Genomic DNA, 14031 nt, shown 5'->3' with positions numbered 1-14031 from the left:
TCCTTCTTTCTCCTCTTGGAAACAATCAAGAGTTGATTGCTTAGAGAAGTTCCAACCATCAAAAGGGATCTCTGCAAGGGAGCTAGCACCCCGGTGAGATCGCAACCTCGATCAATCCAGATCTTCGTGTGGATACCCGTAGAGGCCGGACACTTGTGCGGCTTCAAGCGAACCTGATTTCCACGATCATCAAATAGCGGTGAAGATCTACCCGCTCAAAGGTAAAGATTTGATCTTTATAATTTTAATTGTAGATCTGAAAATTAATCAAGTAATTAATTTTAATCCTTTCCTTCAGATTTCATGATCTTCTGAGTTAGAGAACTCAGAATTTTTTTTTGAAATCTACGTTCCTCTGGACGTTCATGAGATGAACGACCCCGCGCGCGTCTTTCCGCTGCGATCGTCGCAACGCGTGTGAGGGTAAACCGACAGTGGTATCAGAGCCGGGTTTTTAGGATTAAGATTAACATTAATAGACTTGATTAGGATTTTATTAGATCTGAATTTTAATATTCATGCTTGCTGAAATTTTCTGCGTGCTGAAATTTCAGATTTCAGAAATTTCAGCATGCTGATTTTTATTCTTATGATGTTGCATGTTGATTTTAAATTACAATGAGATTGAAACAATTAAAAATCATGTCTTGTATAATCAGAGATTCAGTTGGTAGCATGATTAAAATTAAAATTATCAGATCTGAAATTATATGCATGAGATGCATGTGATAAGAATCAATCATGGATTCATGATCATAAAAATATATTTTTCTGTTTATGCCTATGCTTAAAAGGAAAATTATATATGCATGAGATGAATAAGATATGATCAAATCATGGATTCATGATAATTAAAGGATGTCAACTCGAGTCGACTTAAGGTTAACTCGAGTTGACTCCAAGCATACATGAGTCGACCCCTGTATGAGGATGTGTTTAAAATGTATGCATGAGATGTATGTATTAGTTAAACAAAATTTATTTGCATGAGATGTAAATAAAATTCTTAAAAATAGGACATTTACATAAGATGTAAACTGAAATAATTATGTCATTTACATAAGATGTAATCACATAATATATGAAAGAGTTTCATATTTACATAGGATGTAAACTTGAACCAATGTGACATTTACATAAGATGTAATTATATAACATTTGGTTTGGGATAGATTGTTACATTAAATGCAAATCCTTTGAGACCTAAAACCTCCTCAATCAGTCGAGAGTGAACGATGCATTGAGCTAGCCATATTTGATTAATTGATCTAATTGGTGTCTAGGAAAGCATTAAAGGTGGTTACTTAATTAGGACCTTACTCTCTGAGTAAGGGGAGCCTCCCACCTGCTTACCTGGCCAATTGATCGATTATCTCCTATGAATAGCTCAAAGTTGGAATCACTAAGACTAGATTACCTAATATTAAGTCTTAAGGTCTTCCACCGTAGTAGAGTTGCTAAGGTCTTTCCGGCGTTGATTTGTCTCGGCTGGATACAGTGGGCAAGTTGCATCGGGGGACTGGACCTCTCTATTGGCATGAGATGTTGTGGGGTAGAGGTGGGGTTGGGTACCAATAACTGTTAGGTGAGGGCCCAATGACGACTTTACTTCTGCGGGAATTACGGTGGGTCTGACTTAACCAAGGAACGGGACCAATAACTGTTAGGTGAGGTTCTTATGACTTGGAGACCAAGTAGGCTACAACTTGCTTGAGAAGCATTGTACAAAGAGTTGTACACTTATCATTTATGTGTCATCAATAACTGTTAGGTGAGGTGGCATGTAAATTGGTGGGACCGTAGCATCCCACTTGAAATCTAGAGTCGCAGGTTTCCGTTTCTCTACCGGAGGAGTGTAAGAGATTCGAGAAAATAGTGGGAGGTGTTTGTTTTAAATGTCCTTAAAACAAATAGAGTTCAAGTACAAAATTCTAACTAGAATCTTACTCTCTGAGGATTATAAAGTCAGCTTCCAAACTCTTAACTCATATCCTAAAGAACCACCGTTTGACCAAACCCAATTATAAAGACTGGCTCTGCAATTTCAAAATAGTTTTGAATTGTGTGAAATTAGGGTGTGTGTTAGACCATGAATTTTCTGTGTTACCAGTCCGTCTGATCACTGATCAGCATAAGATGCATGACAAGTGGACGAACAATGACAATAAAATTAGGTGCTATATAATGGCATCAATGTCCAATGAACTTTAATGCCAGCATGAGAACATGAAGACTGCCGGGGATATATTGAATCACATGCAAGAGTTGTAGGGTGAACAGAGTCGCGCAGCATGGTTTGAAGTGTCTAAAAGGCTCTTCAAGGCCAAGATACGCGAAGGGCAGTTCGTCCATAATCATAGTTTGACCATGATAAAGGATTTTGAGGAGCTTGAGAAGCTCGGCATGACCATGCACAAGGAATTGCAAACGGATTTGATCCCGCAATCCCTTCCAGCTTCATATGAACAGTTTATAGTAAACTATCATATGAACAAGACTGTATGCACCAAAACAGAATTGTTAAATAAATTGGTAACTACCTTAAGAACCTTGAAGAGTTCAAGGGGCATAGTTTTTGCTGTCGAGTTGGCTTCTACTTCCAAGAGAGAGTCTACCTGGAAGAAGAAGAAGCCTGCGAAGAAGCAGAAGACCAGGAAAAGGCCAAGTAAAAAAAGTTCCAAGAAAAGGGCCGATTGCAAGGGAAAGTGTTTTCATTGCATTGCGGACGGCCATTGCAAGAGGAACTGTCCTACATACATGGGAAGCATAAAAAGCAAGAAAGGGTGACACACCTTAAGAAGGTATGTCAGATATGCTCAAGATACTTAGGAACTGTTACCTACTGCTAGCAGAAATTTGATTTCTGTATCTTGTTTAGCACAAAAAGATTTTTATAAGACTGCTGTTCCATTTATTTGAGAAATAAATTGGTTCCACGTGGTTTATGATTGACAGTCTCTATCACTTACATTTGGATGTACCTGTAAAATTATCTGAGCAAATAGTGAGTACCATAGGATCCAAAAGATCTAGAGATGAGATAAATCTAAAGTATTTGTGGCTCCTCAGGCTTGGTCATATAGGAGAAGATAGAGAAACATGGGCTTTCGACTCACTGACTTCCAAGTCATATCCGATTTGTGAATCCTACCTTCAAGGAAAGATGGCCAAATTACCCTTTGTAGGACACGGAAAGAGGTCCACTGAAATACTTACCCTAGTACACACTGACGTGTGTAGCCCATTCGATGTGCAAGCTAGAAAAAATAATTGTTTACTTCATTTACCGATGATTACTCACGGTATTGATATGTGTATGAGACACAAATATGAAGCTTTTGAAAAGTTCAAAGAGTTCGGATATGAAGTAGAAAAACAAATAGGAAAACTCATTAAGGTTCTTCGATCGGATCGAGAAGGTAAACACCTTAGTGGAGAGTTCCGAGATTATCTCAAGAAGAATGGTATAGTTTCACAATGGACCCCTTCTGGTACATCTCAGCTCAACGGGGTGTCTGAGAAGGAAAATCAGACCCTATTGGATATGGTCAGGTCCATGATGAGCTTCACTGATTTATCCTTGTTTCTTTAGAGAGATACCCTATTTTCAGCTATTTACTTATTGAATAGAATTTCCTCTAAATCTGTTCCTACCATACCGTATGAGATATGACATGGTAAGAAGCCAAGTCTTAGTTATCTCAAGATTTGGGGATGTCCGGCCCACATCAAGCGACAACAGGCAGACAAGTTAGAGGATAAGACAATTAATACTCGTTTTATTGGATATCCTAAAGAGTCATTAGGATACGATTTTTCCGTCCCAATGGATCACAAAGTGTTTGTGAGCCGACATGCAATCTACATTGAAAAATAGTTTATCCTTGATAGAGGCAGTGGGAGAAAAATTGAGCTCGAAGAGAAAGTCTCTGAAGAGCAACGAGTCATTGTGCCTATAGAACCTATTCGTAGTGAGCCAGTACATGTTGTATCTCCTCCACCTCGTAAGTTTAGTAGGATCTTCCATCCTCCTGAAAGGTACTTAGGTATGCTTACAGAGGATGAAGAGGAAGTGTTCCATGGGAGATAGGGATGAAGGTAAGGATCCCAATACCTACAACGAGGCGATGTTAGACATCGATTCTGAGCAATGGTTGGAAGCAATGAAGTCAGAGATGGACTCCATGCATTCCAACCAAGTCTGGACCTTAGTAGATTCACTGGAAGGTATAGTACCTATTGGGTGTAAATGGATCTATAAGAGAAAATTAAGTTCGAATGGCTAGGTAGAGACCTATAAGGCAAGGCTAATGGCGAAAGGTTATAGTCAGTGCGAAGGCACTGATTATCAGGATACTTTTTCACCTGTAGCCATGCTGAAGTCCATTCGAATATTACTTGTTGTTGTAGCATATCATGATATTGTGATGGTGATCACAAGGTCTGTAAGCTGCAAAGGTCCATCTATGGACAAAAACAAGTATCTCGGAGTTGGAACACTCGTTTCAATGATATAATCAAATCGTTTGATTTCTTCAAGAACGAGGAGGAACCATGTGTTTATAAGAAGGTTAGTGGGAGGGCTATTGTATTTCTCGTATTGTACGCGAATGATATCCTTCTTGTTGGGAATGATATTCCCATGCTAACTAAAGTCAAGGTATGGTTGTCTAAGAAATTATCTATGAAAGACCTTGGGAAAGTATCATATATTTTGAAAATTAAGGTCTATAAAGATATATCTAAGAGGATGCTTGTCCTATCACAGAATATGTACATAGAGGGAGTGCTGAAGAGGTTCGGCATGGAAACCTCTGAAAGGAGATTATTACTCCTTAGGCATGGGATAAATCACTCTAAGAAGATGTGCCCCAACACATCTGAAGAGATTTAGCGGATGAGCAAGATCCCTTATGCTTTGGCTATAGGGAGCCTCATGTATGCCATGCTATGTACATGACCTGATATAGCACATGCTGTGAGTGTCACGAGCATATATCAGTCAAATCCAGGCAACGAGCACTGGATAGCTGTGAAGAACAGTCGTAGGTACTTGAGAAGAACTAAGGACATGTTCTTGGTCTTTAGGAGAAGATCAGAGTTAAAGGTAGAAGAATACACACATTTGATGATAGAAAGTCTACATTAGAATATGTGCAAGAGTATTCGGTAATTTGGAAGAGTTCCAAACAATCGATCATTACAGATTCTACCTTAAAAACTGAATGTATCGCCACCTCTAAGGGTGCAGTGGAAACCTTCTGGATTAAGAAGTTTATTGCAGAATTAGGTGTAATGTCATCCGATGCTATAACACTATACTGCGATAACAATGGCACCATAGCACTAGCTAAGGAGCCAAGGTCTCACCAGAAGTCTAAGCACATAGAGCGGTAGTTTAACCTGATATGCGACTATCTCGAAAAGAAATAAGTAGAGGCATAGAGAGTAGACTCCACAGTCAACGTGGTAGACCCATTCACTAAGAAACTAAGTCAGCAGAAAATTGAAGCACATCTTGAGAAGATGGGGCTTAGATTTATGGCTGATTGGCTTTAGTGCAAGTGGGAGATTGTTAGAAATATGCCCTAGAAGCCAATTTGGCTGACGCATTATTTTGTTTGGGACATAAATTTGTACTTGACCTAATAATGAATTTATTAGGATGGGCATTCTTTTCATTCATGTTCTTATGCGTCCATGAATCGTCCAAGGAATTAATAAGATGATGACGCATATTCTCAAGAGTTGAGAATTTGAGGCATGTGTCATTGGTGATTAATTCCTGAATTGCTCCTGATCGATGGATCCATCACGAGGGACGGTGATCGATCCGCTGAGATTAGTGCACAGATCACTTAGTCAGATGGATGAGTCTTGAGTCCACAGTGTAGGGACACTGGAGTGATTGTGTAAGTGCTTGTTAGAGAACAAGGGTACTGAGCGTGACCAAAGCAAGTAGTCACTTGGATGTCTATCCACTCGTCAGTGACTTACTTGATGCTGCAGTTGTATGACTGGTCCTTTGACCTGCAATGCCTCGGCTATTCACAGTGAGGTTGCTGTAGTTTGACGAGCACATAAACATGGGCCCTATCCATTTGGGTCCTTGTGGTGCAGATTGGCTGCAGTAGGTTCATTGCAGGAGTAGGGGTGCATCTAGATGGAATCTATCGACCTTGATAGATTAGGAGAGATCCTATGTGATTTATGAGACTGAGTTCGTAAATCCTTGGCCAAGGTAGTTTTTGAAAAAAGAGTTTTCCAATCTCGAACTGGAGTCGAATAAATTTTACATATGACAGATGATGGGGTTTGACGAGTTATCCATGACCTCCATCCTGTTGGGATCCACGATAGAGGGACTGTATCATATGCTAACTGCACCTAGAGGTTCATCTATTCTACTCTGCTGGGTTGCCACTACATGCTGCTAGGTGTCACTGGTGGATTGTGAGACTCAGAGGCATTCACTTGATGATCAGTGAACCCGAATGAGAAGAGTTGGAATTGTTCCAACCCATTGAAAGGAGTTTCAATGATATTGTGATAGGGATCATAACATATCTCACTACCAGACAGAATAGAACCTATGGGGTCACACACAATAGAGGATCTGATCGATCTAATGGTTGGATTGTGATTTGGAATCACAATAGTTTGTAATTGTCAATTTGATTGATAATTAGTTTAACCCACTAAGAGTTAGTGAGTTGAAGAAGGAATTAATTGTAATTGGATTGCAATTTGATTGAATCAATTGGACTTAATTAATTGGGCTCGATCTTATATGATAAGGTTCAAGAGTCCTACTTGGAGTAGGACACCTAGAGTTCTAATTAGATTAGGACTTCAAATTATTAGAGTCCTACTTGGAGTAGGATTGCTAAAGTTCTAATTGGATTAGGACTAAAATTATAAAAGTCCTAATTGGATTAGGACTAAAATTATATGAGTCCTAATTGGATTAGGATTCCTAGAGTCCTAATTAATTTTGGTCCAATAGATAAAGATGACTCCTAATTAGATTAGGATTCATGTGAATCAAATAGGGAGACTAATTGGGTTCTACTTAGATTAAGATTCAATGAACCAAGGGCCACCTAATTCCTAATTTGATTAGGATTAGAAGGGAGGGGCAAGAGCCCCTCCCTTCCTCGGATGCTCCCGGGATCCGCATCCCGGATGACCGGGATGCGCGACCCGGATGGACGGGACTCGCGTCCCGGATGCCCGGGACGCGAGACCCGTTTTGGCCAAACATTGGTGTGGCTCCTCCTAACTTCTAGGAGGAGTCCACACCTAGGGCTTCAAAGAAAAAGAATAAAAAAGGGGGCAGCCCCCTTGGTGATTATTCTTGGTGGTTCTTTTTAGGCGAGCGGCCTCCATCTCTCCCTCTCTTCCTTCTTCCATCCGCAAGGTAAAAGAGGAGCAGCAAGGATGTTTGATTCTTCCTCCTCTTCATCAGATGCATGGAAGAAAACAAAGAGAGAAAGGTGTTTCTCTCTTCCTCCTTCTTCCATGGTAAAGAAAAGAAAAGAAAGCGTTTCTTCCTTCTCCTTCTTTCTCCTCTTGGAAACAATCAAGAGTTGATTGCTTAGAGAAGTTCCAACCATCAAAAGGGATCTCTGCAAGGGAGCTAGCACCCCGGTGAGATCGCAACCTCGATCAATCCAGATCTTCGTGTGGATACCCGTAGAGGCCGGACACTTGTGCGGCTTCAAGCGAACCTGATTTCCACGATCATCAAATAGCGGTGAAGATCTACCCGCTCAAAGGTAAAGATTTGATCTTTATAATTTTAATTGTAGATCTGAAAATTAATCAAGTAATTAATTTTAATCCTTTCCTTCAGATTTCATGATCTTCTGAGTTAGAGAACTCAGAATTTTTTTTTTGAAATCTACGTTCCTCTGGACGTTCATGAGATGAACGACCCCGCGCGCGTCTTTCCGCTGCGATCGTCGCAACGCGTGTGAGGGTAAACCGACAGTCGGTTCTAACAACGATCTGTTTAGCGTATTTTTAAGTAAACAGGAATCGGACTTCTACAACTAGTATCTTTTCATTGAATATTCTATATGCATTGCTTAAAGAGTAATATCCAAAGAAATACTTGTTTTATCAGATTTGGCATATATTTCATTCTTGAGAACATAATATGTATAACTGAAAAACATGAAGGTATGCAACATTTGATTTTCTGTTTTTCATGAGTTCACATGGGGTTTTCTTTAAAAATAGATTTAATAGAAATCTTATAATATGACAAGCTGTGATGATAGTTGCTATCACAAAGCATTGTCCTTACACAACAAAGGTTCTATTTTTTTTTATATATATTTTTATAACCCCTATATGCAATAGTGTTCTTGGTGCAAGCACAATTGTATTCAATACCATTTTATCAACAAATTGGTTTTCAAAGCTGTGCCATGAATTTTCACAGTTTGCAAACCTTTTTCATTTGAAACCTTTTGTAAGTTTGTGCCAAAACAGAAAATATTTCAATTTAAGTGCCAAGAATAAAACCAACATTAGCTTTAAGAAATCATCCATAATTACAAAATTAGAGAGCTTATCTCCTAGGTTCACAATCCTAGAGATCCAAATAAGTTCTTATGGAGAATTTCCAACGGCTAAAAGGTGGAAACAATGTTTTCAAATTTAGAAATGATTCTAGTTTATTTTTCTAGATGACATACATAGCAAACTTTGACCTTGCGAAAATTAATCTAAGTGAACCAATGACAAGGTCTTTTGAGATTAAGTCCATACTAGTATGAGTTGATTTTATATGCCAAAAGTGGTTTCTTTAATCTTGGTATTCATAGTGCATATATTTAAAGGCATACCAAGTATACATTCTCATGTCTATGATCAATAAGATAATACCATTGATAAAAACTCTCAATCAAGCATATAGAGAATTCATAGAGTTATTCTTAATAAATTGATTAATCATTTAGCAACTTATCCAGCAGTAAGTAAGGCATACTATAAAATGAAGTGATTTGATTATATTTTTTTTAAAAAAATATTACCTATATCACAAAATTGATTAATACCTCCAATTTATGTTTTAATTAGATACTAAGGCAAAGAGAATGATGAGATGCAAGGATTACTAATTTCATTATTCTTTTCATTTCAATTATTTTTCTAAAGTATATTTTAAGTTTCATTCTTTAATATATGTCTAGAGCACCCAATTTCTAAATTAGCATCTTTTGTTGGAGCCTTGAGTGCTAGATACACCTACAGAAAATATTCAGATTTTCAACTTAGGAACCCAAGCTCTTTTGGGTCCTTGTAGGTTAGCTATTATTGTTCCTTTTGGAACCCATATTTTTTAATGGCTATTTTGTCCATAGGCTTGCAGATTTTAGAATTATAAGGAATGTATTTTTGCATACTCTTATTAAATTTAACAAACATCGATTTAATATAAGTAGATGATGGATTTTTAATTTTCTGTTTTTGTTCATTAGGTTCATTAGATAAATTAGAATCCGTTTTAGGATAGATAGTGGAGGATTTAACACATATATCATTAAGGGATTTTTGTGTGTACCAAGATTGATATCCTAATCTAGCCTTTTCAAATTCAGCTCTTTGATTATTTATCATTAAGTTCAGTTTTTCAGAGCTGATAGTAAATTTTTCAACTATAGGCTTAAATTTGTTAACTTCTTTAGTTAGCCTTTCATTGTCTTCTGAACGTAATTTATTATTTTTCTGAGTTATATCATAGCTTTCAGCAAGAGATAGATTTTTCTGATTTAGCTTTTTATTCTTTAAACTAAGCTTCTTATATTCTAAGTATAAATCAGAAAAAGCATCATGAAGTTCATCAAATGTAAAATCAGATAGAGCTTCAGTATGTACTTGATTTTTGAATGAGAAATCACTTTGTGTTCGAGTACATACCTCATCTTCATGTGCTACAAAGCATAGATTTTCAGTTTCAGTTTGATGCTCTTCTTCTTCGGAACTAGTTTCAAATTCACTAGAAACGTTAGTGCATTCATATTTAACTTCAAGCATATTCCATATTTCCTTAGCAGTTATGCAAAAAAATATGCTATTAAGTTCACTATCATCCAATGCACAATATAGAATATTCATGGCTTTTGCATTTTGCTGAGCCCTTTCTTTATCATGATTAGTGTTTGTGTGTAGCCCATTGACTATGATACTCCATAAATCGTAGTCATGTGCTTGAATGAAAATGCGCATGCGTGCTTTCCAATATGTGTAGTTTATACCATCAAATAGTGGAGGTCTATCAATTAATTGTCCCTCACTCATAGAACATCCCACTTGGGTTGTCATGATCTTTAACTCTTAATTGTGAGATCAATGAGTACTATTAGAGCACCTTGCTCTGATACCACTTGTTGCCCAAGGTGACAAGCCAAGAGGGGGGGGGGGGTGAATTGGTTTCTTCTAAATTTTGGTGCTTTAAACGTTTTCTTAATTAAGTGCGGTGGATGCTTCCTTAAACTTTTTGAATAATTTAAACTAGTGCAAAGATAGAAGATGATGCAAGAATAAACGTAAACACAAGCATAACACAAACACAACAATATATAGTGGTTCGGTGCTCTCCTTAGCACCTACGTCCACTCCCCAAGCGTCCCCTTGGGAATTCACTATAATCCCGCGGATTACAGTTGGATTGTTTTCCGGGCTCACAATCCAAAAACCTTTGTTGGTTTTACGGGCTCACCAACGAACCTATACACTTTGGTTTTCCGGGTTCACCAAAAACCTTTGTTGGTTTTGCGGGCTCACCAACTAACCTTTACACTTTGGTTTTCCGGGTTCACCAAAAACCTTTGTTGGTTTTGCGGGCTAACCAACGAACCTTTACAAAATGTTTGACAAACAAAAAGAAAAGATTCAAACTCCTAAATGAGCATATGAAACAATATAAACTACAAAGAAGAGTTAGAAAGTATTTATCGCTTTGAAGTGGCTTTGCTCTTCTTTGTCAAGGATGCTTCACTCTTCAGGGGGGATGGAGCTCTTGATGCCTCTTTGAATCTGCTCAATCCCTTTCTTTGATTCTTGAATGAAGCTCTTGATGAAGAAGATTAGGGCACTTTTGTGTTCTTGAGTACTCTTTGATATTCCTTTCAAAAGTTATTCTCTCTGATGAATAGTGCCCCTTTAAATAGCTTCCCACCTTCTTTGGTCAAGCCCCAATGGTTAGAATTCAAAAACTAGCCGTTACTGACATTGGGAAGGACAAAAAGTACATCTGCAGAACTAGCCGTTACTGTTCAGCCCGTATTTGGGTCGGCTCAACCTGTCCTTGGGTCGACCCAACTTTGCCTTGGGTCGACTCAAACATTCCTTGGGTCGACCCTCTCAGAGAACACAGAAACTTTGATTTCAGCCTTCCTTCACTTGGGTCGACCCATCCTTTCTTTGGGTCGACTCAAAGTTCACTTGGGTCGACTCAACTTCTTCTTGGGTCGACCCTCTCAGTAATTTCAGAGAACCATTTTCTGTCTGTCTTTCTGTCTTGCCTTTGGGGTCGACCCTCTCAGAGTTTGGGTCGACTCAAGCTTGGGTCGACTCAACCACTGTTTGGGTCGACCCTCTCAGTAAATCCAGAGAACATATTTCCTTCATGTTTTGAGGTTCTTGAAATTTGGGTCGACTCATGCTTACCTTGGGTCGACCCAACCAACTGTTCATCTGTGCCATTTTTGCAGGAGTGCGCCAAATGATTTCTTGATGTGCCGGGGTCGACTCAAACAATCTTTGGGTCGACTCAATCCACACTTTGCTGCATTCTCAAGGTTAGATTCATTCAAATGAACAAAGCATGTATCTATTATCAATCACACAAATATACTGAGAGTAATGAACTTATAAATGAAGTATCAATTTAACTTATAACATACTCTTGATAATTACTTGTTAATCATCAAAATAACACTATCGTCCTCACCTGCCGGCTCTCCCTCTAGAAACACGACTTCTGAAGATGATGCTGCTGGCTGTTGCCCTAGACCATTAGCAATCCTTTCTACTTCTGTCTCAAGGTGCTGGAGTCTGGCTTCTATGGCCTCAATCCTCTAGATACCCTGTTCTATCTTTTCGGTGAGTTTGGTACTCACTTCATTTGCAACTATTTTGGCCATTTTCTTCATTTGACCATCATCCAATCCCATAGAAAATTTTGCTGGCTGTCCAAATGATTCAGAAGATGAGCTATAGGGAAGTGCAGTCTGTGCTCGTGCTCGGCTAGACTCACCTTCTTCCAAGTATCTAGAACCTCTTCGTTGCTATTTTCTCTTTATTTTACTGAAACCTATTATGTGTAAGGATTTTTCATTATATACTTCAGCATTATGGAGTACTATCTGTGGCTCATTTTCAGGAATGACAATCTCAAAATCTCTAAACAGCAAGGTGAGAACCATTCCATAGGGTAGACTTAGTCTAGTTTTTGTGGCTGCCTCTCTCATGTAGATCATCATCATTCTTGGTAAGTTTAACTGAATGTCCTTTATCACAGAGTACATAACCACAATGTCTCTTTCGGTTAGCCTCTCAAAACATCCCGTCCTAGGGAACAGAATCCTTGCTAAAATACTGTGGAGTAGCTTCATCTCTACAGGTAGTTGGATTGCTATAATATTCTCTAAGGGACCTATGTCATTCTTTCCCAGAATTGCTTTTAGTGCACTTACTTTATCACCATGTCCTGCAGGGGAAAGTCCTTCATTTGGCATTTTCAGAACTTGAGCAAACAGTTGCTCGATTACTATGATGTCGGTTTCTCTAACAGAGCAAGTCAGAGTTCCTGTTTGGGTATCGGCCTTCAAGGATTGGTAAAAATTTCTAACAAGGTCAGGGTAGATGGGTAAATCCAACAAGCACATGTAGTCCCAACCCAAGGCTTTCAACTTTTCTCCTATTGTAAATCTTTCCCTTGCTAGAAACTCGAAGTCAATCCTCCTACCTTTGGTTACAATTCTTTCGATCGTCGACGAAGGCGAGATCGGAACTGTGGGTTCTGTCGAGCCGGTTCTTCTCCGTGTGGAATTCGCTTCCTCTTGAACCGTTTCTTCATATCTCTTCCTTCCGGATGCGAGCTTCTTCCTAGGTCCCATTGGTGCAAGAGAGATGGTGGAGAGCTAGGGCACGAGGGGAGAGGGGTTGAGGAAGTGTTCGGAAGACGAACAGCTTGCTTGCGGTTCAAGTGGGTGTCCTATCGGTGAGTCAACCCAAGGTTTAATGAGTACAGCTGTAAAAAGAATCGTCGATTCAAATTTGAGACATCTCGCACAAGAGACGACTCGACTTGTCAGTTTTTCTTCGAGACGTCTCACGCAAAGGTTCGAGATGGCTCGACAAAAGTAGCGCACTGTGAGTCCGACCTCGAGACGTCTCATGCAATAGTCAGAGACGACTCGCACGCGAGTCGACTCGAATACTTCTCGAGTCGGCTCGAGGTCTGCCCTTCTTCAAACCATTTATAGTGGTTAATCTAAAGGTTCTAGAATTGGTTTGATTGAATTTTACTTTTCAGAAAATAATCATGAGGGCGCGATTTGATTGGGAATTAGGTCATGAAGGAATGAATTGAGGGAAGTGAAGGCATGATCATTGAAAGGAGTCAATTACTCCCAATTTTCTTCTAAGAGTACAGAACCTATCTTCATTCAAGGATTTCGTAAAGATGTCAGCAAATTTATCATCGGTGCACATAAAATCGAGTGATATGCCTCCATTTGAGACATGATCCCTTATAAAGTGATGTCGTATTTCAATGTGTTTAGTTCTTGAGTGTTGAACTGGATTCTTAGATAGATTTATAGCACTAGTATTACACAGTTAATTGCTGTTTTTGTTTGTTTAATCCCATAGTCTTCTAATTGTTGTTTAATCCATAAGATTTGGGCACAACAACTTCCGGCTGCTATATATTCAGTTTCCGCCGTTGATAGTGCAACTGAATTTTGCTTCTTACTAAACCATGAAATCAAGTTTTCACCCAAAAGTTGACAT

Source organism: Phoenix dactylifera, unplaced genomic scaffold (assembly GCF_009389715.1).
Source record: "Phoenix dactylifera cultivar Barhee BC4 unplaced genomic scaffold, palm_55x_up_171113_PBpolish2nd_filt_p 000934F, whole genome shotgun sequence".
In the NCBI taxonomy this organism is placed as follows: Eukaryota; Viridiplantae; Streptophyta; class Magnoliopsida; order Arecales; family Arecaceae; genus Phoenix; species Phoenix dactylifera.
Note: the sequence above shows the minus strand (reverse complement) of the source record.